At 48.7% G+C, this 15,669-nt stretch overlaps 1 protein-coding gene across 1 annotated transcript in view; it reads left to right on the plus strand.

The window, feature by feature from the left end:
* Nucleotides 1-15,669, plus strand: part of WNT2 (Wnt family member 2) — a 326,881-nt gene that overhangs the window by 12,028 nt on the left and 299,184 nt on the right. The gene's annotated exons all lie outside the window — the stretch shown is intronic.

Genomic DNA, 15,669 nt, shown 5'->3' on the forward strand with positions numbered 1-15,669 from the left:
GGACGTGCGTCCCTCTACCCCTCCCACTACACTGTGACCTAGCAAGGCTACACTGAACCTCTTCCCCCACTCTGGATGGGAAGATACCTGAACCACTCCTCTTAGGATCACTCCCCAATGCCTCTCCAGACCCTCTGGAATCCACCAAAAGGTCTGCCTCCGATGTGAGTTATCTGGGTCAGAGAACTCACTCTCCAACCGGTGTTGGCATAGCGCTGGAAAAAAAGGACTTACAATAAGCTCTCCCACAATTGGACCACAAAGCCCCCCACAAGGGTTAACCAAACTATCCTTCACCTCATCATCCAGTGCCCCGCACACGTCCTCCACACCACTCTCCTGAGATTGGCAAGACAGTATCTGACTGTCTCTGTCACTCAGCCCACACTCTTCTGGGCGGTCTTGACACTCACATACCAGGACTTCAACCTTGGGGGAACCCCTTTCCCTGCACCTGTCATCTAGAGTCAATAGAGTGCCCCTCCCACCACTAGGACTATGAACCCCTGCGTCAGTCTTCCCATTCTCCTCAGGGACACTGCGCTTGTCTGGAGCTACCTCATGTCCTTGAACCTCCTGGTGTATGTTAACCCTCTCCTTCAAGTAAGGAGCCACATCTCTGGGTGTATGTACTGCTCCCTCAGGACTAGAAAATTAAATTTTGCTGCCACCATCTGAGCTGGATTCCACCTCCAACTCAGCAAAGCTCACATCCTGAGCTACCCAAATTTCTTCTTCTTGGGCTAAGGTCCTTTTGGCCTCATAAAGCTTTCTCAGCTCTTCATCAATCTCTCTCATTCTCAACTCATGCTCAAACTGCATCCTATTTTCCTCTAGGGCCACTTTCCTATTTTCCAACTCCAACTGCCCACCCAACTTGAGCTTGGCCAGCTCCATCTAGTGCATCCTATTTTTCTTCCTGTCCTCCAAGTCCTTTGGGGACAGCCCTTTGACAGAAACACTGCTACCTACTTGGGAGGTTGCTCTCCTCCCCCCCGGACCCATTGACCCATCCAGCTGCTCATCTGCATTCTCAACCCTGTCCTCATTCTCAGGGGTATTCATTGCTTCGACCCAGGCCCTCAGCGCCTTTTGGAACTCATCCTTCTAGGAGAGACGGGTCATTGCAACTTTAAATTTCCTGCAGAAGTGCTTTAGCTGCTTGACATTGTAGCATTCTAGTTTCTCCTCTTCCCAATCAAAATCAACAGATGCTGTGGATGCTGCTTTACTCATGGTGGCTAAACTTGGCAGTTCTATGCAAAAATAGAAAATCCCAGGAAAACAATCTACCAAAAGTATGTGGTCGCGTTTTGGTCTGCACTCACTAGTAGTGTTCACCAATAACTGTATATCAGTCACAAATGCAAGTCCAGAATCCTCACCGCTGACCACCAATGTTAGATTTGGGGGTCTCTAGTTGGCAGAGATAGGTACCTTTGACCAAATAGGGACCCTTGCGTCTAGTCAGGGTAAGGGGGTACACTCCTAAAATAACCCTTGCTCACCCCCTTGGTAGCTTGGCACGAGCAGACAGACTTACCTCAGAGGCAGTGTGTGAAGCATTTGTGAACACATACAGTAACTCAGTGACAACACCACAGATGAACACCACACCAGTTGTATATTAAAAATAAGTATTCTTTATACAGATTTAACACAAGACCACAAACGACAAAAATCTACAATAATGTACTTAAAAATGGTAGCAATAGCTTAGTTCTCTTTAGATCTTAAAATGCGACACTTTGAGTCAATGTACCTTACGGTGCGTAACGCAATACAACAAAAGTGTTGCAGAGAAGGGAATGCAGTAGTTCTTTACAAGCAAGGATGGTGATGCGTTGAAGATCTGCTGCAAAGAAACAAAGATGGCGCTTTATTCGTGATGCGACACGCTTCCCGGTGATTTGGCGGCGTCTGCTGCGACGTCGATCCTCTTCTCCGGCGATGCGAGATGTTTCCATTGATGCGAGCCGCGACAGGCCCTGCGACAGGAGGAGGATCACACACATAGGCGTAGCAGCAGAGATCACATCACATAACACTCTGGACCAAAGGGGTCTCCTGCCCTCACCCTCCTATGGGGCACTCTGTCCTATCCCCAGGGCTTTAGATATCGAGGCCATTTCGCAGTAGAGTGTGATCCTGTTCACCCCACACAGTGGATGCCCTTTCACCACAGTTTGGTAAGAGCGGAGCCCGTAATATTTTTAACAAAAGTCCTGATGTAAAAAGGGTCAACCCCGATCGCACCCGATGCCCAGGCTGCTGGTGCAGGGCGACTCTTTGTTTCCTTCTTGAGTAGTTACCAAATAAAGAGACGGGCACTGGAAGTAGGAAGACAAGGAAAAAGGTTTATTACTCATGAGGAGAGCCTGTCCTTTGGGACACTCGCATAGTGTCTTCGGGAGGTGCTCTAACAAGTTTCTCTGAGGCTTTGTCTTTTATACACAGGTTTGTGGCACACAGGCATCCTTTATTACAATCAACGCTTTGTATAGTATGAAGGTATTTCAACACGTGGCTACAGTAGGGCCCTTATCCTCCATGCAATAGAAGGGGCTGTCACGCAGCTGAGTGTTCTGCTGATTCCATTGGAATGTGTGTGCCTGATCGAGTCTCAGGGGGTGGGGTGGCCATGATCAATAGTGGCCTCTTTCAGGAGAGGCGAGTGCATACAGTAATGGGCAATAAACTGTATCCTCGGGCTAAAGGATGACCAGCAGTCAGTGCTGACGTTCAGGCTCAGAGGAAGAGGTCATCAAAGGAGGGGTATTCATGGAGGGACAGGAGGTGTTGGTCAGGCGCGAGGTGCGATTCTTAGGGACAGAGTCATGCGGGAGGGGTGGGCTCATGACTCGCGCATGTGGGAGAGGGGCAGCCAGGGTGCATGGGAGAAGCTTGCAGGGTGAGGGAAGGGGCGCTGGCGATCGACCGCAAACTGAGAGACCATGGTGCCTAAAGTGGCTGTCGTGTACGTGTGTGCATGGGTCTATGCTAGTGGGACAACACAGTCAGAGTTTTAACGATATCCATTCTGTTTACACCAAGGGGTACTGTGAACATAAATGAACGCCGCTTATGTACATACACATTGCTATTTTTAACAGTCGCCGCTTTTTACATAAGCACGTTCAATTTCTACACAGTCGATGTGATAGGCAGAATACAATACATGTTAATTTACATCTGTTGGGCTCTTTATACAAGCCTAGAAATCGGCATAATATTTAGTCGGTGTAGAATCAAGAAAAATGTTCCGACACATAAAAATCAAGTTCACATTTTCTCTCTAGTGACATCATATACAAAAAGAACGCTCTGATACCTTCCGGCTTGTCAGTACTATAGGGGATTTTTGGAAAACTAACCACATGAGTGACCGATGAAACATTTCTTAAAAAGGCAATATAAAATGGTTGAGGGAGGTATTCAATTCGATACAAGTAATTTTAGTCAAGGGGCGAATAGAAAGTTCTGGAAAGGGGGAGGGTCTTTGTCGCAATGTCTTTAAACAGAGTCCGTCTTCTTTTGTTGGCGCTGCTGAGCACCGGCGGTGGAGCTATAGGTCCAGCTCGGATTCGTCCTTACACGTTGCAGGGTGCGATCAGTCCTCTGCTGTTAGATCACAGTCCTGTTTCCTAACTCATTTTCTTAGGGGTGCCTTATGCTGGGCACCTGCGTGTCTTTCTTTTTCCGTGACAAAATCCCAGTCCATAGTCAAATTTTATATGAAAGAGTTTGTTGAATAATCGAGGGAGGAGAGGGCAGAGTGGGGCCAGATCTTCGAACACACCAAGGGACCAAGGGAGCAAAGGACAATGAGCAGGCAGGCCCATCAGTCGGAAAAAGGGACGGGGACTTCAGGCACGAGTGGGTCAGCAAGTCGAGGGCTTCAAGGCAGCCCCTTGTTTCTTCATCAGCTGAACTTGAAAGTTGTGCCTCGTCCCGCGTCTCGTTGCTCTGCGGCTCCACCTTCGGTCGTCACACGTGCTCCATGATCTGTGGCCAGGCTGTGCGTCACGTCCAGCTCCTCTCCTTTTGGTGATTGTATCTTTGAATGGGTGAAAAACAAATTTTTAGACAAACTGGTCGGGAGAACAGATATACATCTCAATTCCTTCCCTATTCCTGAGTAGGTGGGGGATAGGTTCATCGGTCACAGTCAGAGGTCGTTATTTATGGAGTCTGTAGAAGGGCATTGCATATTGAATTCATAGACTTGTTTGGCGTTCATTCGCGACATATGATAAGAGAAATTGAACTTTTGTACACAATGTATTACGTTACAAAAAATCGAGTCCTTATGGAGAGACTCGTTCTTCCCTTTAACCCAAGTATCGACAATATCACATCTCCTTTCGGGGTCGGCTAATTCTTGCAAGCAGGGGCGTTATCATAGGGTTGATCGGGGGCGCGTGGGTGCTTTTGGACAGGGAGCTGGGGTCGATCGGGGGAAGTGGGGTACTCTGGACATCCGCACTTAGGTGCAAGGGGGTGGGGCAATCGGGGCATTGGGGATCGCATTTTCTAACGAACTGAGAAACAGAAGACCATTGACGTTATAGTTCCCTTATAAAAGGCCAGATTAGGGGACATCCGTCGCCTTACCCGTCCTTTCCTTCATTACCAACTCGGGTTCTATTGTTTGCAGAAGGGAGAGGTAGTAATATGGCAAGTCTCAATCGTTTTGGTCATTTTTGCTGAACACCTTTGCGTTCGAGGAAACCCAATTATGTTTGTGTCGGAGGGACACAACGCCACCATACAAGAAAAAGAGGAAACGGGTGGCTTCTGGAGAGAGAGAGAGAGTGAGAGAGAGAGAGTGAGTGAGAGAGTGAGAGAGTGAGAGAGAGAGAGAGAGAGAGAGAGAGAGAGAGAGAGAGAGAGAGAGAGAGAGAGAGAGAGAGAGAGAGAGAGAGAGAGAGAGAGAGAGAGAGAGAGAGAGAGAGAGAGAGAGAGAGAGATTTTTAAATATTGGCAATATCCCTAGTCCTCTCGGCGGAGGATACTTGTGTAACCCCTACCTCGAAATACCCTAAACTTTTCCCTACTTAGTTAAACGTAAGAATGCTTAATCATGTGTGTACATTATTCTCTTTTTTTTTTTTTTGCTATATTCGGGGTTTGTCGCGGTTAGGTACTATAATCAGACCCCTTTTCCTGTCTCTTCGTCTGTTGGATCACCATTTTCGTCGGCATTCCGAGGTGACCTGCAGAGAGAGGGAAAAGGAGGGAAGGGAGAGCAGGCTACATTGATACGCACTCGCGCGCATAAACCCAGAAAGGTTTTTACTTACTGCGTACTCGGCCTATTTCCACAGGATGCAGTCACTGCCAACTGGGGCGTTTAAGCCCAGGTGGACCGTTAGTGTGATTTTTCTTATACAGGTAGCATATAAAGTATGGGCTAAATACCTGGCTCTTCAGCGGTTGCCTTTGGCTGTATAAAAAGGAAAAATACGCAACTAAAATTCGACCCTTCATATTTGCAATATTTCTACGTGCTATACCTTTTCAACCCTTTATCTAATCGAGCCTAGTCATTCCACCTACATTTCAGTTATATCGAAAAATAGGGATTATTCATTCAAGACTTTATCAATTTACACGGACAACTATAGGTGCTTTCTCAAAAAATCTTTAATAAGAATGTCGGTGCATAAATACGGGCCTACAACCCTGTGGACCGGCCACGGAGCAGGCTGGAGCGGAGTCGGTGGTCGTTTATTTCACAATAAAAGTGCGAAAAGCGCAATAAACTCATGTCGAGACTTCAGTGTGAGCGAGTGTCATAAGTGTTGGGCTTCCAACTTTCAATAATCATGATGTGCAAAACTTTAAACAACAATTCATTGTCCGAATGTTCAATCAATACCCATTTGATGTCAATTCGCCGTCTGAACACATAATCAGTACCCATCCAATATCACTTCATTGTCCGAACCTATGACCAGTACCCATCCCATATCAATTCATTTCCCGAACTGACAGTACACATCCCGAATCCATTAATTGTCCGAACATGTAATCAGTACACATCCTATATCAATTCATGTGGTAAAAAAAAAACCTTCATACATATCTCATGACACCAGGGCCGAACAATCGGGGTACAACAAGGAGTTGAAAGTTTCATTTGCATCGGCGCCATTTTGAGTGCAGTCAGGCAGATTCGGGCATAGTCTAAATCTCTACTAACTCATGGTTGGCCCAGAGCTTCCTTTGGCAGTCCAAAGTTCCGTTAAAGGGTAAAAGAAGGGATCGGTGGTCCGAACCATCAATCAAAAAGAGGGAGAGGGAGGCAACAATGTTCCTACCGGGTCATACTGTGCTTCCACCGGAACTGATCCGAACTATGGTCTATAGGACTCTAGTCATTCAAACTGAGGCTGGCGCCAGCATGGGAGCGCCGACGTCCTGCGGCTACATTTCCATCGTTCCGTGGGCAATCATGGCAGTCACTCCCCATCGGGGGTATTTGCGGGAGTCGGGGACTCCCGCGGCTCCTCTAGAATCTTCAAGGTTGTGGAGAACTATGACGGTGGAGTCAACAAGTGACCGGGCCATTCCTTCATGCTGGGCCCGCTCTGGCCAGGTTGATCGCCATTTTGAGAGTTCGGCAGCTACCGGCGATCGCGGGGTCAAATGAGCGGACGGGCTCCCACCTGCCGGGCGAGGCGTTGCAGCATCGCCACAGTGGAAGAACCCTTTTCCGGGCGCCTGGAGCGCTGAGGGTGCAGTTGGGAAGCCTCCACCTGGGGAGGCGGGAGAGGCCTGTTCGCACCGTCTCTCCCTCCCAGTACACCCCACGGCGTCTCGCTTGACATTTGTTATGGCCGGACCAGGCGATGAGGACGGGGGGGTCGGAGGCATGCGCAAGACATCCCCCCCAGAGTTGTCGCAGCAATTATAGAGGAAAGAAGTGGCGTCTGGCGTGTTGTCGCTGCCATTACGAAGGAGAAAAGAAAAAATGTCCCGTCCGTCTTTGGGCCGGGCTTCCGGTGGATGTCGGCCGGACGCCCCTTGCTCTGGCCCCATGAACGGGTTCCTTGGCTCATCGGCTGCAGCCGGATCCCGTCGGCCCCAGCCCCCGGCCGTTGGTGGCCGGGCCGGGAGAGAGAGTGGTGGGACTACCTGCAACTCTCAAGTGCCTCCGCGGCCGGACTGGGAGAGAGAGGGGAGGGTCGAGGACATAGACATTCCCCCCCCTGCAACTCTCCGGCGTTGTCAAGGCAATCCCCTGGCCGGGTCCCGCTGGCCTCGGCCTCTCCTCCGGCTACACTCTACGTGAGGATCTCCTGGCCGACTGTTGGCAGCAGGACCCGCCTTATATGGGTTGCTTCCGGCTGGGCGTAGCCGCAACCCTGCTCCACTTTGGAAGTTTCCAGAGTGGGGGCGGATGTTCTGCTGACTTGCATTTTCCCCAGTTTACCGTTCTTATTTCTAACGTTTTTTGTTTCTTGTTTCTAGGGCATTAATAGGTTTTATCATTACGTATTGTTATCGTTTCTTTGTTCGTTATTTAATAAAAAGTTCATCAGTGGCCTACTGGTTTCGTTTTCCTATTCCTCTCTTTCCAGGTCGTTTCATGCTAAAGTTTCTGTTAACAGGATACAGTGATCACTTTATTATCTCATATGTCCTTTTCACTAGGGGTGCTCTCTGGTCGGGCCAGATGATGTTCCTCTAGTAAATGGTCCGGGTGAAACTGGCGTATCAATCAGTGGGGAGTAGATAGGTATGGCAGATTACAACGGGGGACAAAAGGTCCGCATTACCTACCCTTCACTACTTGCAAAGTTTTTCCTACGTTTCTTTGCAAACAGGGAATACCTCCAAAAAAGAACCAATTCCCAAACAGTCAATGTTCGGGCAAACAATCAATCAATGAGGAACGAAATAGGTACGACGTGTTAAAGGTTTGCGTTACCTACCCTTCACTCTCTGCAAAGGGAGAGAGAATATTCCTATTCTTCCCCGTTTGTAGGCAGAGAAGATTCCTAAGAGAACCAACTTCGAACAATTCAATGCTCGATTCAATCAATCAATCAATGGGGAGAAAAATAGGCACGACGTGTTAAAGTTTTGCGTTGCCTACCCTTCACTATCTGCAAAGACTAAACAGAGTATGGCGATTCTGTGTTTGTTTGCAAATAGAGAATCTCCCAGAAGCAATCAATAGGCAATACTAGTATTTTCAAACAATCAATCAATCAATCAATTTCGCAATTTGTCGTGTGTCACGACCTTACCCGGACCGGACCATGTGGGCAGTTCTTCGCCTTCCTTTTTCCAGCGCCCGATCGTTCTCTTTCTCCATGTTTTTACCGCAGCATTCCTGTGGGATTCCAGTCAGGACAATAGGTCACTTGAGAGAGGTCCGTTCGGAATCGGTGAAGCTCATTCAATCGGCAGCCGGACGAGGGCCCTCTCAAGGCAGGTATACTCCAATCATTTAGATGTTCACCCCATCGTCTGGACCTCTCTTCACCGGACCCTATGTCGCTGATGGACCCCGCGTTGGGACGCCAATTGTAAAAAGGGTCAACCCCGATCGCACCCGATGCCCAGGCTGCTGGTGCAGGGCGACTCTTTGTTTCCTTCTTGAGTAGTTACCAAATAAAGAGACGGGCACTGGAAGTAGGAAGACAAGGAAAAAGGTTTATTACTCATGAGGAGAGCCTGTCCTTTGGGACACTCGCATAGTGTCTTCGGGAGGTGCTCTAACAAGTTTCTCTGAGGCTTCGTCTTTTATACACAGGTTTGTGGCACACAGGCATCCTTTATTACAATCAACGCTTTGTATAGTATGAAGGTATTTCAACACGTGGCTACAGTAGGGCCCTTATCCTCCATGCAATAGAAGGGGCTGTCACGCAGCTGAGTGTTCTGCTGATTCCATTGGAATGTGTGTGCCTGATCGAGTCTCAGGGGGTGGGGTGGCCATGATCAATAGTGGCCTCTTTCAGGAGAGGCGAGTGCATACAGTAATGGGCAATAAACTGTATCCTCGGGCTAAAGGATGACCAGCAGTCAGTGCTGACGTTCAGGCTCAGAGGAAGAGGTCATCAAAGGAGGGGTATTCATGGAGGGACAGGAGGTGTTGGTCAGGCGCGGGGTGCGATTCTTAGGGACAGAGTCATGCGGGAGGGGTGGGCTCATGACTCGCGCATGTGGGAGAGGGGCAGCCAGGGTGCATGGGAGAAGCTTGCAGGGTCAGGGAAGGGGCGCTGGCGATCGACCGCAAACTGAGAGACCATGGTGCCTAAAGTGGCTGTCGTGTACGTGTGTGCATGGGTCTATGCTAGTGGGACAACACAGTCAGAGTTTTAACGATATCCATTCTGTTTACACCAAGGGGTACTGTGAACATAAATGAACGCCGCTTATGTACATACACATTGCTATTTTTAACACTGATGAATGCCGCGGACCCTACTGGGCTACCTGGCAGACACATGTCAACCCTTTGACATTGGTGGGGGGACAATTACATCTCCAACACACCGATAACCTTTTTTTAAACACCATATAGATGCCAGCAATATTCAATTTAATTTGACATCTGTAATGGCTTTTAAACTCACTTTTTTTTTAAGGGCCCCCACTTAGTTTAGAAGTACATCCCTGTTGTCAGGTGTATGCCCGCCCTCTATCAAACCTAGTTTTTAGAGGACGAGGACTGGTCTATGATGAAGCATGACACCAGGTGGTGTGTTATGTTATGTTATGTTAGGGCTATTTGTATTGCGCACGGCTGCTCCAGCGAAGGAGCGTCCCGGCGCACCGACAAGGTGGCGAACACAACACAACAGAAAACAGAAAATATTATTTAAAAATGGGGGTATGGATTTTAACATAACTCAGAGAACAGAAGGGTTTTAGCGGCCTTGCGGAAGGAAAGCAAGTCGCCAAGGGTCCGGAGTTTCAAGGGGAGAGCGTTCCAGAGCGCGGCTGCCCGCACCCTAAAAGAGCGACCCCCCGCCCGACTGAGTTTGAACCGAGGGGCTGCCGCTAGTTCTTGGTCCAACGAACGCAAAGTGCGGCCCGGGATGTAAGAGCACAAAAGTTGGCACAGTAAGGGAGGCGGTAGGCCCTTCAGAATCTTGAAAGATATGCACAGTACTTTAAAATGGATCCGCTGCCTAACGGGTAACCAATGCAAGGCTCGCAAGGTTGGACCGGCCGAGCAAAACCTAGGAAGACCTACGATTGCTCTGGCCGCTGCGTTCTGCACTCTTTGAAGTCGGGTTAGCTCGGCCTGGTTTAACCCTATGAAAAGGGAGCTGGCATAGTCCAGCCGAGCCAAAACCGTTGCTTGTACCACAAGTTGACGGGTTGCGGCATCAAAATATTTAAGGGCAGGTCGCAGATTGCGCAAGATGCCAAAGCAGCACGCCGCCGTCCTTTTAGTGTGACCAACAAAGTTGAGGGAAGGGTCCAGCCAGACACCAAGATTTTTGATCTCCGCAACCGGAGTGGGGGTGGGACCCAACTCAGGGGGCCACCAGGTATCTCCCCAAAGGTCCGTCCGCTTCCCAAAGACCATCACCTCCGTTTTTTTGGCGTTAAGTTGGAGACAGTTGGACGTCATCCAACCAGCCACCGCCCTAAGTCCTTCTCTGAATCTTGGGGCATCCACCCCAGAGTCCCCGCTGATCGTGACCGCTAGCTGGGTATCATCTGCGTATGACACCATGGTCATACCACAGAGCTTCACCACCTCAGCCAGCGGCCTCACGTAGATGTTAAACAACGTGGGACTCAGCGAGGAACCCTGCGGAACCCCAAGAGACAGAGGATGACATTTGGACTGATAGGGCGGGGACGCCACACAGAAGGAACGATCCCTGAGAAACGAACGAAACCACTGGTGTGCAGTGCCAGTCACCCCTATCTCCTCCAGCCGCTGCAGGAGAATTTCATGGGAGACCGTGTCAAAGGCGGCGCTTAGGTCTAACAAAACAAGCGCCGCCGTTTGACCTGCATCCAGAACTGCCCGCAGGTGCTCGACCATAAATAACAATGCTGTCTCCGTACTGTGGCCGGCCCGAAAACCATTCTGGGTGTCGTCCAGAATGTTGGCATGCGACAGATGATCAGTGAGGGCGGTGTTAACATGCACCTCCGCGAGTTTGGCTGGCCACGGGAGAAGCGAAATCGGGCGGTAGTTCTCCGATTTTAAGGGGTCGAGAGATGGTTTTTTCAAAATGGGCATAACTACCGCATGCTTCCATTTCAAAGGCACCTGGCCAGATGATAGCGACATGTTGATTAAGTCGCAGACCGGGCGAGCAAAAGTCTGGTCTCTGAACATTGGTGGCTTGAGCGGGTCAACCGGCGACCCAGACTTGACTCGAAGGGCCAATGCCGTGTAAGACTCCAAAGAGAGACAGGGGAGAGAATCTAGCACCACCTGATCCTGCTGGATGGGTGGCCCCGTACTGGTTTGTGCAGTGGTGGGGAAAGCCCTATAGATGGTCTGGACCTTCTCCAGGAAGAAAGCCGCCAGCGCTTCACAGTGGGTATTGGAGCTGATGGAATTGCCGGCAGGCTTCCTAGCCACAAGGTCTTTAAGGGCCTTAAAGATGGTTTTAACAGGATTCCCACTGCTGCGAAACTCCAGAGCGTAATATGCCGCCCGGGTTCTACAGACCGCGCGGTGATAGGACTTAACCGCAGCCATATACAGGTTTTTTTTGCTGCTGTCATACCTCTTCCTCCAGTCTCTCTCTGCACGTCTACAGACACTTTTTAGAGCCCTCAGATTGCCATCATACCAGGGGCTGGGGGCGCGGAGGCCACACTTACTGGAAACCATCGGGATAAGGGAGTCGAGGGCTCTGGTTACCCATCCGCAGAAATGGTCATAACCAGATTCCACGTTCTCCACTGCACCCAGAGGATCATCAGTGAGAAGGCGATGGAGATCTTCCGCCTTAAGTTTGCTCCAGCGCCGTCTGGGCATAGCTCGCAGTGGCGCCTTAAGTGGGGCTTCTATAAGAGGACAGTAGATAGTCACGAGCGAGTGGTCTGACCAGGTCAGGGGGAGAGGGGGGGCCACTGTAGCCCCCTCTAAGTTGGAGAAAAAGGGGTCCAGAATGTGGCCACCCTTATGAGTGGGGTCCGAGACCAGCTGGAACAGTTGAAGGGCCTCGAGATCCGCCACCGTCCCTCCCACTGAAGAAAGACACAGAGTGTCAAAATGGAGATTCAAGTCTCCAATGATAGAAAAATTGGCAGACCCTACTGCTAGTGAACTAACTGCCTCGGGAAGAGCCTCCCTAAATGCCACGGAACTACCAGGTGGGCGATAAATAAGCAATCCTGACATGGTAAAATGCGATGTAACTGCAACCTTGAACAGGGTGCTCTCGCATCCCGTGATGTTCTGCACTCTCCAGGCGCAAGGATAACAAGATTTAACTGCAAGAGCGACTCCACCCCCTCTCGAAGAGCGGTTGAGCGTGTAGATGGAATACTCCGCGGGGAGCGCCAAATTCAATACAGTAGAATCGGTATCCTGCAGCCATGTCTCTGTCAGACAGAAGATGTCAGGGGGGTCATTGTCCATAAGATCAGCAATATCCTGATAATGCTTGACCGCCGATCTTACGTTCAAATTCCAGATGGTGAGATGTCGCGGAGAGACGTTGCTGCTTATGGCAGGCTGCACTATACTGGACCCCAAGCAAGATGGTGCTTCGAGTAGCCAACCACCACAAGCACAATGGTGGGGGCCACACAAAGGGTCAACACGGGCTCCAGCGCAAGGAGGCAGGCAATTGTTAATCGCCAGGAGAGTTTCCCTGGTGTACGTAAGCATAATTAATGATGTGTGTGAGACCAGTCCTTCACTTTTTGTGAGATGTCTGCACTCACGAACTAGGAAACATTTGCACCTAGATCCCCCCACTGGGAGCAGCTCTGTTGTGTTTTAACAGTATTGTTGGAGGCTGCTGACTACCAGTACCCTGTGCCTCTAGTTCCCTCATCCCAGATACGCTTTGGGTTTTGTGGTTACACAGTACCAGGCTGCACCCAGGCTCTGCAATGGCAGACCTGAGATACACGTTTACAGGTTACTTCTGTGAGTGGCACAACCAGTGCTGCAAGCCCACCAGCTGCATTTGATTTACAAGCCCTGGGCACACTCAGTGCACGGTACTAGGGTCTTACAAGTAAAACAAACTAGCCAATCATGGAGTCACTAATCCATACATCAATTTACAATAGGGAGAGCATATGCACTTTAGCAGTGATCAGCAGTGGTAAAGTGCCCAGAGTCATAAAACCAACAAAAACAGGTCAGACAAAATACAGGAGGAAGGCAAACAGTTCCGGGGTGACCCTGCAAAAAGGGCCAAGTCCAACAGGAGGAGAGTAGCGAGAGGCAAAACTGGAGAAAAATGTATTTGGGACCTACCTCTTATTAAAACGGAAGCAGGTCAATCCATGCGATGGTCTATTCACAGGGAATGACAAGTTAATCTTCACTGAATATTTCTCTTGTTAGAAAAATGCACATAATTGGTGGAAATCCACTGTTGCCGCTCGTCGCCAGATGTAAAGTTGCAGGGGCGATGCGCAGCAAATGAAGAAAGGGCCTTTGAAGTAGGTTAGAAGCTTTATTGAAGTAAGCAGTGGAAACCACTGGAGCGCGTCTCTCCTCAGCGAAGTACAGAGTGCCAAGGCTGTTAGAAGCATTCGTACTTCGTTGAGGAGAATACAAAGCACAAGCATGACCTTTCAAATATACACACGCTTATGGGCTGGAATTGAAGTATGTACATGTCCTAATGCAACAGAGCATGAACATAAATGAGAGACTACAAAATGCGACATAAGAAGCACCATTGCACAGATACTCTTGAACTTGAGGTATCCATATTCAGAGAAACAGAACTCACACACTTCATAGTGGGAGCAACATAGAGTTGTATAAGTAGTGGTACACGTTCAAATCTGCATCCTTTACTAGAAAACATACCGCAGAACAAAAGGCAAGACAGGCAGGTCCCCCTTCTCAACATTTAACGTTTATTCGGCGTCTCACCGATTGCAAAAATCACCGACTAAGACAGTAGTCCTCGTTACGAGAGGACTATTAATACCCATCGAAATTATGACATTGGTGGGAACGCTGCAGATCTCTTAACTTTCACCTGGAGATTTCATCTGCTGCCGCTGGATGAAAGTCCAGGCAAAAAATAAGTAATACCTGAGAAATTGGGCTAGTATTACAGATTTCCACCAGTAATTCTTATGTTCTTAGTGGACGCTCACTGTTCAACTAGTAGTCGGCTGGATTTCCCCACCCAGGTGTTACCAGTACCCCAGGGATGGGAAACATTTAATACATCTGGCTCATATACCAGTCCACTCATAGTGAGGGCTTAAGTCTGTCTTTCTACACGATTAAATGAGCATAAATGTGTGAAAAGCAGAAGAGTGAATCATTTTTGTATTTGCGATTTTGCACTTTGTGAACGTATAAGAACACAGTTCAAGCACGGAGTAGAAAAGTATACATTTGATAAACATTGTTATTTCTCTTTGATACGTTGCAGTTCAGTGAGGTTGGTTAAGAGCAGCTCAGCCTTTTAATCTGCTGTAAAAATGTTATCGCAGCAGTAGCAGTTTCCTGAACATCCTCCATGTGTTTTGGTGTTTTTATTGTATCTAGATCCTATGGCAAACCCAGAACCTCATGAGAAAGAGCTTGTTCCAATGACGGATGCCATGCAAGTTCTCAAACTAATAAGCGGGGTTGTAAATATCAACATTAACTGACTTAGAGCAGGTTTCTGTTAGGAGGTAATAAAGGTTCTGAGTGTAGTCTTCACTTTCTAGTACTGTTACTCAAGTGTTCTTTTTTTCTGAGGATATGTGCATCATAGTCTTTCCCTGCAAGTTTTTAGTCCACCTAGCCTTCTTCTGGTTGTGTACTCGGGCTGCTGGTTCGAAAAAGGACAGCCTTTCAGAGCGGCTGGAGACCTCTCCTGAACACCAGGACTCATTCATCCAAGACGAAGCTTGTAGTGATTGATGGAGGCAGGTTTACCTCGAAGGCTTTATTCCAAGGAAAGCAGAAATGCAGTGAAACAGGCAAGCGTCAGGCAGCACGGCTACTCCAACTGAATGCCCAGGGTTGGAACCCTGGATACCCACCAGTATGTTCTATGCCTCGCACTGGCCACGAGCCATTAAAGGAATATAATGCCATACATAAACAGCATAAGCATATGAAAATGCTACACATGTAAGTACGACACAACAAAGCTGAAGATCACTCAGGTGGACCTGAGTCATGATTACGTTTGAAAGGGGCGGGCTTTATGGTTCTTTGAGTATTCATCTGTCACCAGTTTGTAAGTTTCTCTGACCTTTGCCTAAAGAAAAAGGAAGTCTGTTAAGTAAATATTCAAATGTAAACGGGCATCAGTGCGTTTTAATGATTGATCCATGGAGCATTCACCAGCATTTTTAACGGAGTGGATTCCTATGTGCAGTGCCTTGTGGCAGATGACTGTACTCTTCACGCAGTGTGGTCGCATTGTATAACCGGGATGCTTTGTAGTTTTCTGGGTTAGCGTTACTAGGGTTTAGTAAAGTGGAGTATGTTGCATTGGTTCCCTGGGTGCACACGTGAACATACACTTA

Source organism: Lissotriton helveticus, chromosome 1_1 (assembly GCF_964261635.1).
Source record: "Lissotriton helveticus chromosome 1_1, aLisHel1.1, whole genome shotgun sequence".
Taxonomy (NCBI): Eukaryota; Metazoa; Chordata; class Amphibia; order Caudata; family Salamandridae; genus Lissotriton; species Lissotriton helveticus.